At 42.2% G+C, this 13,353-nt stretch overlaps 2 protein-coding genes across 4 annotated transcripts in view; one reads left to right on the top strand and one right to left on the bottom strand.

Annotated features, from left to right (window-relative positions):
• The window catches only part of LOC124184092 (4-coumarate--CoA ligase 1), a 73,819-nt gene that overhangs the window by 46,654 nt on the left and 13,812 nt on the right, over window positions 1–13,353 (bottom strand). The window contains exon 2 of the mRNA XM_046573604.1: window positions 4,849–4,928. The gene's annotated coding sequence lies outside the window, so the exon portion shown is untranslated. The remainder of the gene's footprint in view (window positions 1–4,848; window positions 4,929–13,353) is intronic.
• The window catches only part of LOC124184229 (lachesin-like), a 99,496-nt gene that overhangs the window by 43,599 nt on the left and 42,544 nt on the right, over window positions 1–13,353 (top strand). The gene's annotated exons all lie outside the window — the stretch shown is intronic.

Genomic DNA, 13,353 nt, shown 5'->3' on the forward strand with positions numbered 1-13,353 from the left:
TGGGTTAATACCGCGTTAATAAGTATCGCTTGTATTTAATCGGCGCGGTTCACGTGCGTAGGATGAAGTTCAATTTTTTTCGTCGTTTTTTTTTTTTTTCTGCACCCCCTCTTCGGGTATTGTTTTTTTCCCCCAGCTTTTCCCTTTTCCATTCAGTTTTTTTTTTTTTTTTTTTTAATTCTGTTATTTAATTCGTTTTATTTCTTTTATTTCATTTTTTTTTTTTTTTTATCATTACTATGATTCATGTGATTTTTTTAATTTTTTTGCTTTGTTTTTGCTCTCGTTTTGTTTTCTGACTGCCACTTCTTTGAACGCTGCCTAACGAGGTTTGCATAATAATGAAAAAGTAACGTGTATCGCCCCCTATAACGGTAATAATGCGAATGGGGGGGAGAGATGAACGTCCATTTAAATTCCACAACGTAGTACCGACGCACACGCAGAGTAAAATGGCTTGTATCTGTGACCCGCTGCACACAATACGCAGAGAGCAAAGAGCCGGGGTGGAGAAGAAAAGGGAAAGAGTGAGAGAGGGGGAGAGAGAGAGAGAGAGAGAGAGGAAAAATGGGAAACGAGAAAACGGGAAAGAGCGAAGCGTGGCCAATGGGGAAAAGTCACCCCCTGGAGGCGGTGGGACCGCCGCGCCGCCGCCCCTCCCCCGTGGAATTCCGCTTTCTTTGCCGGGACGTTCTCATTTCCCGCTAATCGCGATCCATCATCTAATTGCTTCGTAGCAAAGAAAGAAACTTTTACCCCACTATCAAAAAGTCGATCGGCCGACTCGCGGTCCTCCCTTTTAGGTATAAAGACACGACGGCTAAAGAATACATCCCCAACCCCCCCTTACCCACGATTCCCGGTCAAGTGAAAATCTCATTGAAAATCTGACCCCGAGTAAAATATTACCCCCTGCACACTGCAGCCTCTGTGATACATAATACGGACCGCAGGAATTTTTTATTTCAGCTAAACTTTAGTATTCTTATCATTTATAATTAAAACGTATCTCAATTTTTTACATTTTTCCTTCGCGATTCCTTGTTGTTTCGGTGTCTTTGATGATCTCAACAGTCTCAAAGTTGCATGTAGTAACATATTTTTACTTTCTTTTTATTCTTAAAAAAAAAAAAAAGAAAAAAAAACAGATCGCAATGTTATGTTTTTTTGTAATATATACTTATTGCATTCAGTTACCTGGATAGAGTCGAAGATGATAGTTTGTGAAAATAATCAGATTTTACAAAGAATAACTTTTCAATTTCAGATATTCGACGTAATACTATTTTCTCTGCGAATATCGTAGAAATTAATTATTTTTTGCACCCGCAGACGCTCTTTAATATATTTTTGGAAAAAATTTCATTCGCGAATAACTTTTCAATAATCAATCAGAGAATTAGAAATCCGCAAACAATTTTCATGTGCGAAAATAGAATTGGAAATCTGCAGAACAACGAAAAAATTTATTGGGAAAGTGAAGTTTCGATTTTTTTCACCCGAATTGCAAATCGAGCAATAATATTTAAGATTCATGGCCAGTGTGTGCTTTTTGTATCTCAGTCACATCGCTTGATATCATCTCGAATCGATGGTACCTAGACTCATACGTATATACACATGTAAACGTGTAAACGTACACGTATGTTCACATGTATATTATATATATACACGTAGAAATATTCGTCATCAGAATCCGTCACACGGGATGCACATTCAACGAGGTATAGGTATAACAGGTGGGAATCGAAGAGAGAATCTTTGTGTATATACGGGTCATACACATCCAGATAGACAAAGAAGAGGGCATCATGATTCATGTTTACTTTTTGCATCAAAGGTAGTTTGAGCGGGTACATAATGTAGGGGAGTATAGGGGTTGTTTAAATACGTCCGAGGAAAGCGCATCTTCTCAGTTACAGGGAGGTTTGATCCCGTCAGAAGTTTCCAGTATGTTTATAATCCGCTAATCGGCCATCCCTTCCCTCCTCCTCCTCCTCCTCACCCTCCATCCCCTGCATCCCGGGTCCCACTTTGGCACAATTTAAAAGTTTCACCGTCAGAGGTTATCCCTCTGTCTCCCATTTCCCATCCCCGTTCGGCTCCTACGTCGTTTCGGGTTCATTTTGCGGTTCATAGACCACCAAATTTCCCTTGGATAACGTTTAAATTCTCCACCGAGTTGCTAATATTGTTTCGACCGTTACGAAACTCCGCTTACTTCCATTGTTCTCATCTTCTGCAGCGGATTCGCCGTCTTCGCACCTTCCAAATCGCGTACTCCGAAGTTTAAGCGTGAACGCCCGCCTTCTTTACCCGGGCGTTCTTCGGCTAGGTATATAGGTATAGATATACTTCCAAAAACCCGTTAACTACGCGACTTTTATTGAGAATATAATTGCTTCGAAACCACAGCCACCGACCTCCGCTTTCCCAGCTTCCTCTCTGCGGGCTACAGGGGATGAAAAATAAAACGAGTAAAAAAAAAAAACCGTTTATCTTGTCCATTTTCATCCCCTGCCGCGCGCTGCTCTTTTTGCTCAAATTATTATTCCCCCGCTGTGCTGCCTGCAGGAATGTTTAGTCGTCTTCGACGAGAACCGTGCGTCGATAGGGGTTCGCTGTGTCTACACTAAGGGTTGTAAAATATCTGTATTCTTTTAAATTTCTCCATTTTCATATGTGAAACCTGAATTTTGTCGTATAAGCGATATGTTCAAATAACATGGAAGATATTGGGTAGAATTCCGAGTTTTTTCTGCTCAGTCTTCGTGCACGTAGTAAAGAATGTACCGCATATATTGAAACAGGAATTTATTTACCATCAAATCAGTCTCTCACGTTATTGATTTATCCTTTTTATCCCACAAATTTTTGAATCTTCGAAAAATTGTAGATTCAAGATAACGCACTTATTTTGCATACACATGTTTTAATGCGTCTAAAAAACGCATCTACAATCCTTCCAGTCGGCTATACGTATAAACAAATTGTCAAAATAAAATCAATAAATTGACGATATAAAAATCCGCAAAGCGTTAAACAATTCCGAAAACCTTACGGTCCCGATATTTCGAAGCCTAAGTAAGCGCTTATAGCCACCGCGCTTTACGAGACAGCCTTCTCGGGGCTGCAAAGGAACGTAGAAGAAGGATAAACGTTATTCACCGTATAATATAACCCCGAAACAATTGGGGTGCCAGACGCATCGTCGAAAGGCCAGGAGGCGTTAACTTGGTTCCAAAGTGTTGCGCCCCCGTGTGAATTCGGGCGTAAAGATATCCTCGGAGATATGTGTGTCCGGAGGGTGGGAAGGACAGGAAAGCGGGGGTGAAATGTCGGCTCCCCGCACAAACTCGGGATATGAACTTACGTATCTCTTGCGCGTGTGTGAGCTTCGACGTTACAGGCTTAAAATTAGTCGTAAATTCAGTGTAATATGCAGACGGAACGAAACAGCAGAGAGCATAGAATCGGGAGTTTTCCGTGAAACTCTCCGCCCGTCGCCGGCAAGTAGAGGGAACAGGCGTCGAGTGATGAGTTTCACAGAAAACTCCCGGTGAACCGAAAGCTAGGAGCCTGCGCGAACTGTAACCGCTGGTTGAAAATTGAATAAATCAGAATCGTCGGGGATTCAAGCGGGCGTGCAGCGACGTGTAGTTAGCCTGCAGAAGACGGGGGGGTATCAGAAAAGTTAGGCAAACAAGGAGCACGTCGCGTTTCTCGGTTCTCCCGGCGGTTTCCTTCATTGCGAGATGTGCCAGTATCTGAGCTCGCGGAACCCTTCTCGAAATACTAATTCAATATCGACTCCCTTTTCCTGCACGCCCTCGATCCTCCGACCTTTTCTCGGGACACCGAAATCGAGTTAGCTGGCTTGAACCACGGGACAAACTTTCCACCGTGTTGCTCACCGCGGATAAATGAATGTATATATCTGGGTATGTTTACACATCACGTTGCAGGGGATGTGAGGGGATCATGCCGGTCGAAGTAAACTTTTTAATTCGATAAACCGAAGTAAAATATCAGCTGGTCAGCTCATAATTTTCTGAAACATTTCCGGATTTTTTGTTTATTTGTTTCTTATTTTTTTTTATTTTTTTTTTTGTTTTTTTACAGAAACTAAAGAGGTCGGTTAATTATCGTTCCGTTGTCATGGTTTTGAAAATTCTATGCTATTATTATGTTATAATAATAACTTTGATTGTCCGCGTGCTGGCGTTAAGCGGTGAGTTTCACATAATTCTTTACTTACATGAGTTTTTAGTATACCGTTCGGAATTCTTAAAAGTATCACTGAAATTCCCTGTTATACGATAGTTTCCGTGTTTTCTTGTGCGTGAGGCGAATTGGACAATCTGCGAAAATATCGTTTCGTATGGAACCAAGTATAACTACATAAATCCGACGTTCGGTTCTTCTCCAAAAAGTTTTCCTCCACCCCAGGTTTGTGTGATTTATATGGTGATTTTTGCGGAACGTATCTCTTTGTGCGTACATATATACATGTGCACACATATTCCTTTATTAAAAATAACTTTTGAAAAAGTAGATTTATCATAAATTGATAAGAAATTTTTTTTTTTCAAGAGTGTTCACTTACTTACAACAATACGTTCTGGTCTTATCAGCAAACTAATGCGTTGAAGAGTTATAAAATTCCAGAGCTAAAAAAAAAAAAAAAAAATTTACTATTGTTACTTAAACGAGAAGTACAAAATCGCGATGTGACAGCTCTAAATATTAATACACGGAGCTTTTTCGCCCTATCAAACAATATTTTCGGCTTGAATTTTGAAAAAAAATGTCTATTATACATAAATATATATAAACTAGGCCACTCACCCTGCAGCAGATGTGAATATAGCGGAGAGTTTGCGAGGTCCGAAGCGAAGAGAATTGTTGAGCGATGACAGCTGGCTGGTCTGAAAAAGAAACGAAAATCGTCGAAATTTCAGAATTGAGGAAAATTAGCCGGTGAGTTAAGACGACGCGGATTTATCGCTTCGCGGAGAAACGATTCACGGCGAAGGAAAGGGGTGAACGCGAGGAGAAACGTTGCAGGGTCTCATTCCGCGAGCAGGATATGCAGACGGCGTGGCGGAGGAGAGGATCCTCGAAACCGAATCATTTTATTTCACGGAAGGACGGACCCGTCGGTCACAGGAGTAGATCTCCCTTGGAAAGACGCCTTCGGGATACAAATACTTTTGTACACCCCCCGAGACCCGCCGCTACGACGGGCTCAGTGTTAAATAAATCGATGTTTCTTTTCGGAGGTCTCGACGCTCATAGTTTAGGGTCGGTTTATCGGCTCCAGGTTCTAGGTGATGAAAAATTGCGAATACGCGGCACGACTGGCTCGAGGAATGCGACCAGGTAGACCCTCGACGAAACGATCGTTTCCGGTGTTGCTGGTCGATGTAGAAAAAAGAAAACAAAAAAAAAAAAAAAACATTTCTTACCCCACGAAGTTGGAGTTAGTAAAGCAGACCTGATGAGCCGTTGAAATCACCATTGTTCTGCAATTTTTAAATCCCTTCAAAGTCGCTCGATTTCCGAAACATGGAGTCAAAACAGGAGGGTTAGAACACCGAATTTTTAGGGACGCAAAAATCTGTTTCATTGAATTTCAAAATAAGGAAATATGAAACATAGAAAGTCAAAACGATACAATGATTTTGATTTTCTGTAATTCGTCTTTCGACTCTTCAATTGATTTATAATTGGTATTTCTGAATTTTAAAATTCTATAACGAAATAGATTTTCGGATTATCCGGAATTCGATATTGCGATTCTTATGTAATCTAATCCCAGGTTTTCAAATAAACGATGTTTATCAGTTTTTTGTGAACATTTCTGCGTTTCCTGTCAATAACGAGGGAAAGTGCCCGAGCTATTGAAATTTCGACAAAATTTCAAATCCGTTCGACTGGAAGAACGAAAGGACGTGGAATCCGTGACGTAATAGCAATCGCGAGAAGCTGCCTGAGTAAACCTGAGCATCCGGTTCGAGACGGATTTCGCAACGGAAGTTATAGCTCGGGGCACTTTCCACGAAGAGGGAACGTACAACGTCCTTACACAGAATTGTGATAGGCACGTTCAGGGGTGGACTTTTGACGCATTTACACAACAGCGGTACGAATCGGTCGTGTGTTCGTGACAGGAGGAGAACAGCGCTAACCAATTCCGACGAAGAGTTTAATCAGACGAGAAGAGGAGTCTGCAGAAACTGTTTGTGTCTGCCTGGCACGCGCCAATATCACGTGTATGGAGCAGCGAAGGGACCTGAAACGAAGGAGCGAACGAAGAAAGGAAGAAAGGACGAAAGGAAGGAAGGCAGGCAGGAACGGTTGCGTCAAGGTGCCACTCGCAGATGCTGTTCGTCTGCAGAGGCGAAGGCAGCCATTGCTGATCAGATTACTCCTGACGAAGAAGCGGAGGAAACGGCGAAAATGCTAAGCAGCTTTCATTCGGCCCCCGAAATTGCCCTCGGAGTGTTTTCACACCGGATCGGGTAAGGACACCACGTAGAATTGGTAGCCGGTCGGTTCCTCCGATCCTTCGGGACCCGGTTCAACGCTCGTCCAGCATTCCGTTCGGAATGTCGATTTGTTTCGCGTCACCTTTTGCCCTTTCATTTGTCACTTGACGGACGTCTTTCGGCCCGGTATGCCGGTAGTTCTGACTTCTCGCGCGAAGGAGAACAAACGTTATTCCCGAATTTTGCCTTGGCATATAAATCACGCCCTCGACGAACATCTTTTCCAAGGAACGAGTTACGATTATTCTAACTTTTATTTTATTTTATTTTTTTTTCACAATAACGGAGAGTAACGACCGTGTTGTAAAATAATTTTATCCTCCAAAATCGAAAGCGTGATTAGGGGATGATGAGTAAATGATTGACGAATATGATCTTTCAACTTTGTTGGTTGGTTATCGGACAGTAAATTTATCCTAAAAAGCTCGAGCCAACGAAACGGAACAACCGAACGGTTTTTATTTACAATTTTTTTTCGCTCCTCCTTGTACTTCGAAAAGTTTATCAAACGGAAGTTAGGCTTTTTCCTATACTCCGGACGCTCTCCGAGTGTAACTCATGATTCCGAGTGTATCCTATATCAATAGACCGCGATGCCTTCCTTCTCTCTCTTCCGATTTTTCTTCTTTTCTGCTTTTTTCATCCCCCTCAATCCCCCCTCGTTTTCTTCCTGTTGTCGTAATTTTCTCTTCATCCTCTTCACTCGGAGTTTCTTATTTCCCGCAAGACACGACTTTATAGTTAGAGACGTGACAGCAGATACTCCAAAGACTTCTTCGCCCTGCTTGCTGCTGCCGCTACTGCCGGTGGTGCACGAACGGCCAAACTCTCGCGGTTTGTCGACGGTAATAGTTTTCCCCGAACGTTCTTAGATTCTTTTATCAACTTCACCTGTTCGTAATTCCCTCAGCATTTTCTATATACCCGGCTGCCATATCGTTCCCCTCTTTCCCTCCACCTCTCGTCCCATCGTCTCTTGCTCTCTTACTCGACGTTCTCGTCCATTTTATTATATTTCAATCGATTTTATTCATCGTACATTATTGCTTTTATTTTTACCTTTCATTTATTATTGTGCCTGTTATATATTTTATATTATTATTATCAATTCTTTATTTCTTTATGCCTATTTCTTTGCTCCCTCTTTTTCCGTGATTCTAGTCAAGCTTTATTTCTCATCTTACCGATTGTTTTACCGTACCTTCTTTTACTATACAATTTATCCTTGTATATATATTATCTATTTTGCATATACCGTGTGAGAGGACTTGTTCCATGGCGAATAAATGCTTCGCTCTCCCTCTCTTTCTCTCTCCCACCCTCGTCATTTGCTCGTCTTCCACATACCGCTATTCAGATAAGCAGAAGTTTCAACAGTGCGTAAAATAAAACGAACTTAATACCTAGCCGGTATATACAGGCTCCAGAAAAGAAATTCATATATTTATATATGTTACGATACATCCGCGAGGTGTAATGTGATTAATGAAGTTGAAAATTTCTTTTTCTTCTCTCCGATTTTTATATATGTATATAAAAAGATGGTTTTGTCTCAACATTTGTAAATCCTACGGTTAACTCTTCGTTCGTGGTTAACAACCATCCATATTCGAACAAATAACAACACAACAACAACAACAAACAAAAACAACAATAATAATAACGATCATGTTTTTGCGACTGTATAACCCGACAGTTGCCGGAGGCTTAGATATTTCGCAAACAGTTCGTCCAATGAAAACGAGAGGAACGAAAATAATGAAAATAATTGAAAATTTTTCGTGTTCCAGGAGGCGTGCGTATGGAATATGCGTGTAAATATTCCGTGTCAGGATTGTTAAAAATTTCGTGCGCGATACCGTACAGAACCGATGCCCTAATTGACGGATGGTCGTTATAAATTGAACCAATTCCCCTGGAGCTGGTGCATGTTGTAGACGTTGAAAATTAAGGGGAGGATAAGGCAGGTAGCGAAGGAACGAGCAGAATCCCGGATCTCTCGCTCGTATACGGATACAAGTTGTAAGCGAATCCTCGAACCGTTTCGGACAGGCGCATCGGGTTGAAGAATCGGATATATACATGTAACGTAGAAATAGCCGGCGGCGCGCTTTCTCGACGATTCCGGGGGACCGCAGCTTACAGCCGTCAAAAGCTCGTGACGGAGGAATTCAAACACACGTCGTCAGGGTAAACACGCGCACCGGGCACGACGGCAAGGGGTAGCTATCGCGTGTATCATCACTGATTGAACCCTCTCGGGGTCCCGAATAGATTCGTCGTATTCGGTTAGCGCTCGACGGCGACGCCGCGGGATGACGTCCGAGCTTCTGCCGGGGGTGGAGGGAGGAGTCGAAATGGGGGGTGAAGTTGGGGCGGTAACAGGTCGGACGTCCGGCGGTCCGTCACCCCGCCGTATCGCCTTCCACCCCCGTCACGCCGCCGTATCGTCGAGTATATAAGCGAGCACTGAATATGCATATATTCGGCTCTATATGCATACGCGTACACATATATCACACATATCATATACGTGCATAGACTTATACGTATACGTATAGAACATACGTAACTGCGGAGCGCCAAAGCGCCATTGACGCCAGTTCAGCGGCTGCCCCCCGACGATTTATGGCGTGCATATGCGTGCGGATGACGACGCGCGATCCCCGCTCGTGTTTATTTACACGCGTGTATTGCCCCTCGTCAGAGGACGACGACGATTTTGACTGCACGGTACGTTTTGACGTATTGCCGTCTGCTTGGGGGAAATTATAATTAGCCTCCTCCTCCCTCCTCCCCCGAGCAAAGGAACGAACCATCCTCCACTTTGACCAAACCTACGATCGATTTCTGGCATCGCTTTCTGCTCGATTCTCACGGCAATTACACCCTCGTCTCCGATTCGAGCTGACTTGTGAGTTTTTATTTTATTTTATTTTTTTTTTCGTTTATAAAACATTTCAAAGTTACGCTGCACCGACGTCGCTTTTACCGTTATCGATTCTGGACATCGTAGAAAGTGGTCCGAGCATCATCGAATGTATCTGCGTGTGTTGTCGTAACGATTATTTTGCATTAATAAGAGAGCGCAATTTTCACATCGATCTGAAACTTGTGCGACTGTTGAAAATTTCTTACGTTACTCCGTGCAAATTTCAAAATATTCTTGCGAAAAGAATAAAAAAATGAAAAAATATCCCAAATTTGCATCAACTGGTTTCGAGTTGATGCAAATTTCGGCTCACTTCGAGCAAAACTTCGAGGAGAAATTTGTATATAATATATGGACTTGAATTTATATAATGGACATATATATCCATAAAAGGAGTCGGCAGAACTTTGGAGACTATAAGGGTAGACGCAACTTATTACATCTGCAGGTGCCGCTCTTGTTTTTTTTAAATTTCAGATCATAAATTGGGTATACGTGGCTCATGCAACAGTGAATCAAGTGCGTAGCGCACCGTCGTGAATTTCAGATTTTATTCACTCGGTATCAATGAAGAGCGTAATAACGGAAATATCGAAGCGCCGTCTCCTGGAAACTACCCATCATTTCATACACCGACGGTTTCCCGGTTTTCCCCGGAATTTCAAAAGCGTTCTTGCGTAAAAAGCGGCGCAAATTTCGTGAATATAATCGGAATTCCGAGTAACCATAGAGAGTTATATCAGAGCGGAGTAATCAATATCATTTCACTGGACAAGGAGAACAACTTTCTATGTATAAAACGTATCTAATGATGTCTCAAAATGCGGCAAGATCACAAAGTGGGGTTTATATAGGTATTTAATACGCATACCTGTATAACGTACGCGCATCACGTGCTTTTGTTTGAAATTTATTTGGTGTCGAGGAAGAAGAGCAGAGGATGTTTTATGCCTTGCCAAAGCTTGGCGCGGGAATAGACCGCGATTCGATATAATATGAACCTCCTCTTCGAGCACCTGAGTACTTCGGGCGTTTCCAACGCGCTTTGTACAACCTTCGTTCAACGAACGACGCTGTCGGATACAAGGTTTTATATCTTGTACCTCCTGGAAACAGGTAATTTACTACGCTAATTAAATCACTCTCAAACCGGCGTTTCTGCAGGAAACAGCGTTTTGCAGGGCATGCGGAAGCGGTGAAACGAGCTTCGTTGAATGCAGCCCGGGAGACGGGCGAGAAGAAAAAATTTCGCAGCGGATGGACGCGTTTCGCAATCTTTATATCGCATCGCGACTATACATGTATCGTTATACGTCTCGATCCGCAGATGCACTCCATGCAAAGTCTCGGAAGTCTTGACCAGCGTTAACACCCGGAGGTACTAAACCCTGTCGTTAAGTTAAAACTGCCTCGTCCTAACTCGGCAATGGATTACATCCCAAAAGTTCCTCGGGCATCGGATTAATTTCCCTCGGCATTGTTCTTGGAAATGCTGCAAGGGTTCATGGAATTAAACCTGTAACGTCGTTCGTCTCGATCGCGGCGCTTCGGATTCGTTGACGGTTGATACTTCGGAGGCACTCGGGCCGAAACATCCAAGTCTCTCCGATTGAGGGAAGCAATTATAGGACGAAAGTATGAGTTTCTTTGTCTCTCTCGAGTAACTTGAATTCCGGCGATTTTGAAAAATTTGTAGGTTTAGTTTTTCAAAAAAATCAATTGGTTAATCCGATTGTCCGATACTCGCATCCTGCAATAATCTTTTCTTTTTTTTTTTTTTTGCGACGTAACGGTTCCCTTAGGACCTTTTTTCTGTTATCAAACACAACGGTTTTTCTCCACATCGTAAAATTGCGACCGTATAATCCGTGATCGTGAAAAGCTTCGTACGTCGAATTTATGATAAATTATCGTAGTTTTCGACGGCGAAAATCCCTTGGTACTACAGACACAGGTATACGTGACGAAACGCGGCTTTAAATTACAACGGAAGCCGAAAAGTTTCGTTGATTAACCATCTTGAAATTCGGATCTATCCGTATTATAACCACGTATGCATACCTACGTATAGATCCGTTACACGGCTGAACACGAGGCAGGTCGGGTGAAGATATTTCCGCCTATTATTTGACACACATGCAAGCTCGGATCTCCGTTCTTCCATATATTCCATCTTCCTGATTTAGATCAGGTTTAAAGATAGTCGAGAGGATGAGTAACTTTGCAGGTATATCATCGGCGCTTTGCGTGCCTGATAATAGGAGAGAGATTGTTATCCCTCGGCGTTTCGACGAGCGTACGAACGACGCCGTCATTACTATCGGGAAAGAATATTTCCACCCCGTGCGGATCGTTAGCACAAAGAAGAAACACCGGGTCTTTTTACTCAGCGTCCTTATGGATGGATCTTCTCCTTATTCTACAGGGCGATTCCTCGTATCATATTTAACACTCGACTCGTCGTTTCTAACGAGACGCGTACGTGTGCAGCCGTGCGGATACCTAACGATTCTTTTCAAATGAGTATAAGGAGAAAATGGAGTATTTTTCTTGGGTCGAAAAAGGAGGGAAACGAAAAAACACGCCTTCTAATTTCCTTGCGCAGCTTGCACGGGGTCGCATCTGTTCTTCGCCGGGTCGTACGCTCGGAAATATGCCCGATGGACAAAACCCAGCTGAACGTTCGAGGACAAGAGGAGCACGATAATGTATATAAAGCTGTACCTACACTGAAAAAACATCAGTGCCGAAGAAGGCGTTATTTCGTTTGCTAGATTCACCTATGTTTCTTTGTTTAAAAATATTTTTGTCGTTACACTGAACGAAATTCACTATCGCGCTGGTTGAACTACGAAAAAATAGAGTATAGGTGAAAGTAATACGCAACCCCAATGAATTTGATTGAAATTCTATTTATTGGAATACGATTCATCCCGTTACAATGAAAGATTTTTACACATTCCTTACAATTTACATTTATAATTCAATCGAGCCATAGCAAGTCAAATCACTTGTTCCGCAGCGCAGTTTTGAAGAAAAAAAAAAGTTAGAGCCGTTACGTCCTCGGTCCCTCTTCACACTCACTGTCTCCCTCTTCGTCTCTCCATATCACTTGGCTATCACCTTCTCTGTGCTCTCCGCACTCGCCGACGCTTCGTTCCGTTCGTCCCAAGACATTTCTCCCCTATCCTCTGAACTACACACTTTGTTTCTCCTGTTCCGTGAACTTCATCACAATAAACTATAATAACGTATAACTAATATTCTAAACACACTTGAAGTTAGTCAACCCTCATCGCTACCTCCGGTTGTCCTGGAACGTGAAAGCGCAGCCGAATAAGTCTATTCCATACCGCTGGGGAATAAACGACCTTAAAATCATTACAGCGCTGTACTTTTTAGTTATAATCGGATATTTTAATGGGGAAATAATATTGCAGCACGTGGAAATCGCCTGAAAAACGTTTAATGCCTCTTGAGATATCTTGAAAATATATTATAACGGAAACTTGTCGGTAATAATTATTCATGTATGTATACATAGGTATTATACAGCTGTAGAAATGAACTCGAGTACCGAGAACGGATGGTGATCGTTTCATCGCGAAAAAACCGATCGTGAGGCATTATTTGAAGATCTGTTGAATTCCAGTATTTCTCCGGTTAAGAATTCCCTACATTAATTTACAGTGTGATCGATTCTGAAATTTTTGTATATATCCCGGCGTTTTTTGATTTATCTATGTGACAAAAAATTGGCAATACAAGGGAAAGTGAAAAAAGTGAAGTTATACTTTACGATGTTACACAAGCGGTAAACTGAGGAAACAATTTAATTCGAGTAAATAGGAAAAAGAAATAGAAACAGTC

The sequence above is a fragment of the Neodiprion fabricii genome, chromosome 1 (assembly GCF_021155785.1).
Source record: "Neodiprion fabricii isolate iyNeoFabr1 chromosome 1, iyNeoFabr1.1, whole genome shotgun sequence".
In the NCBI taxonomy this organism is placed as follows: Eukaryota; Metazoa; Arthropoda; class Insecta; order Hymenoptera; family Diprionidae; genus Neodiprion; species Neodiprion fabricii.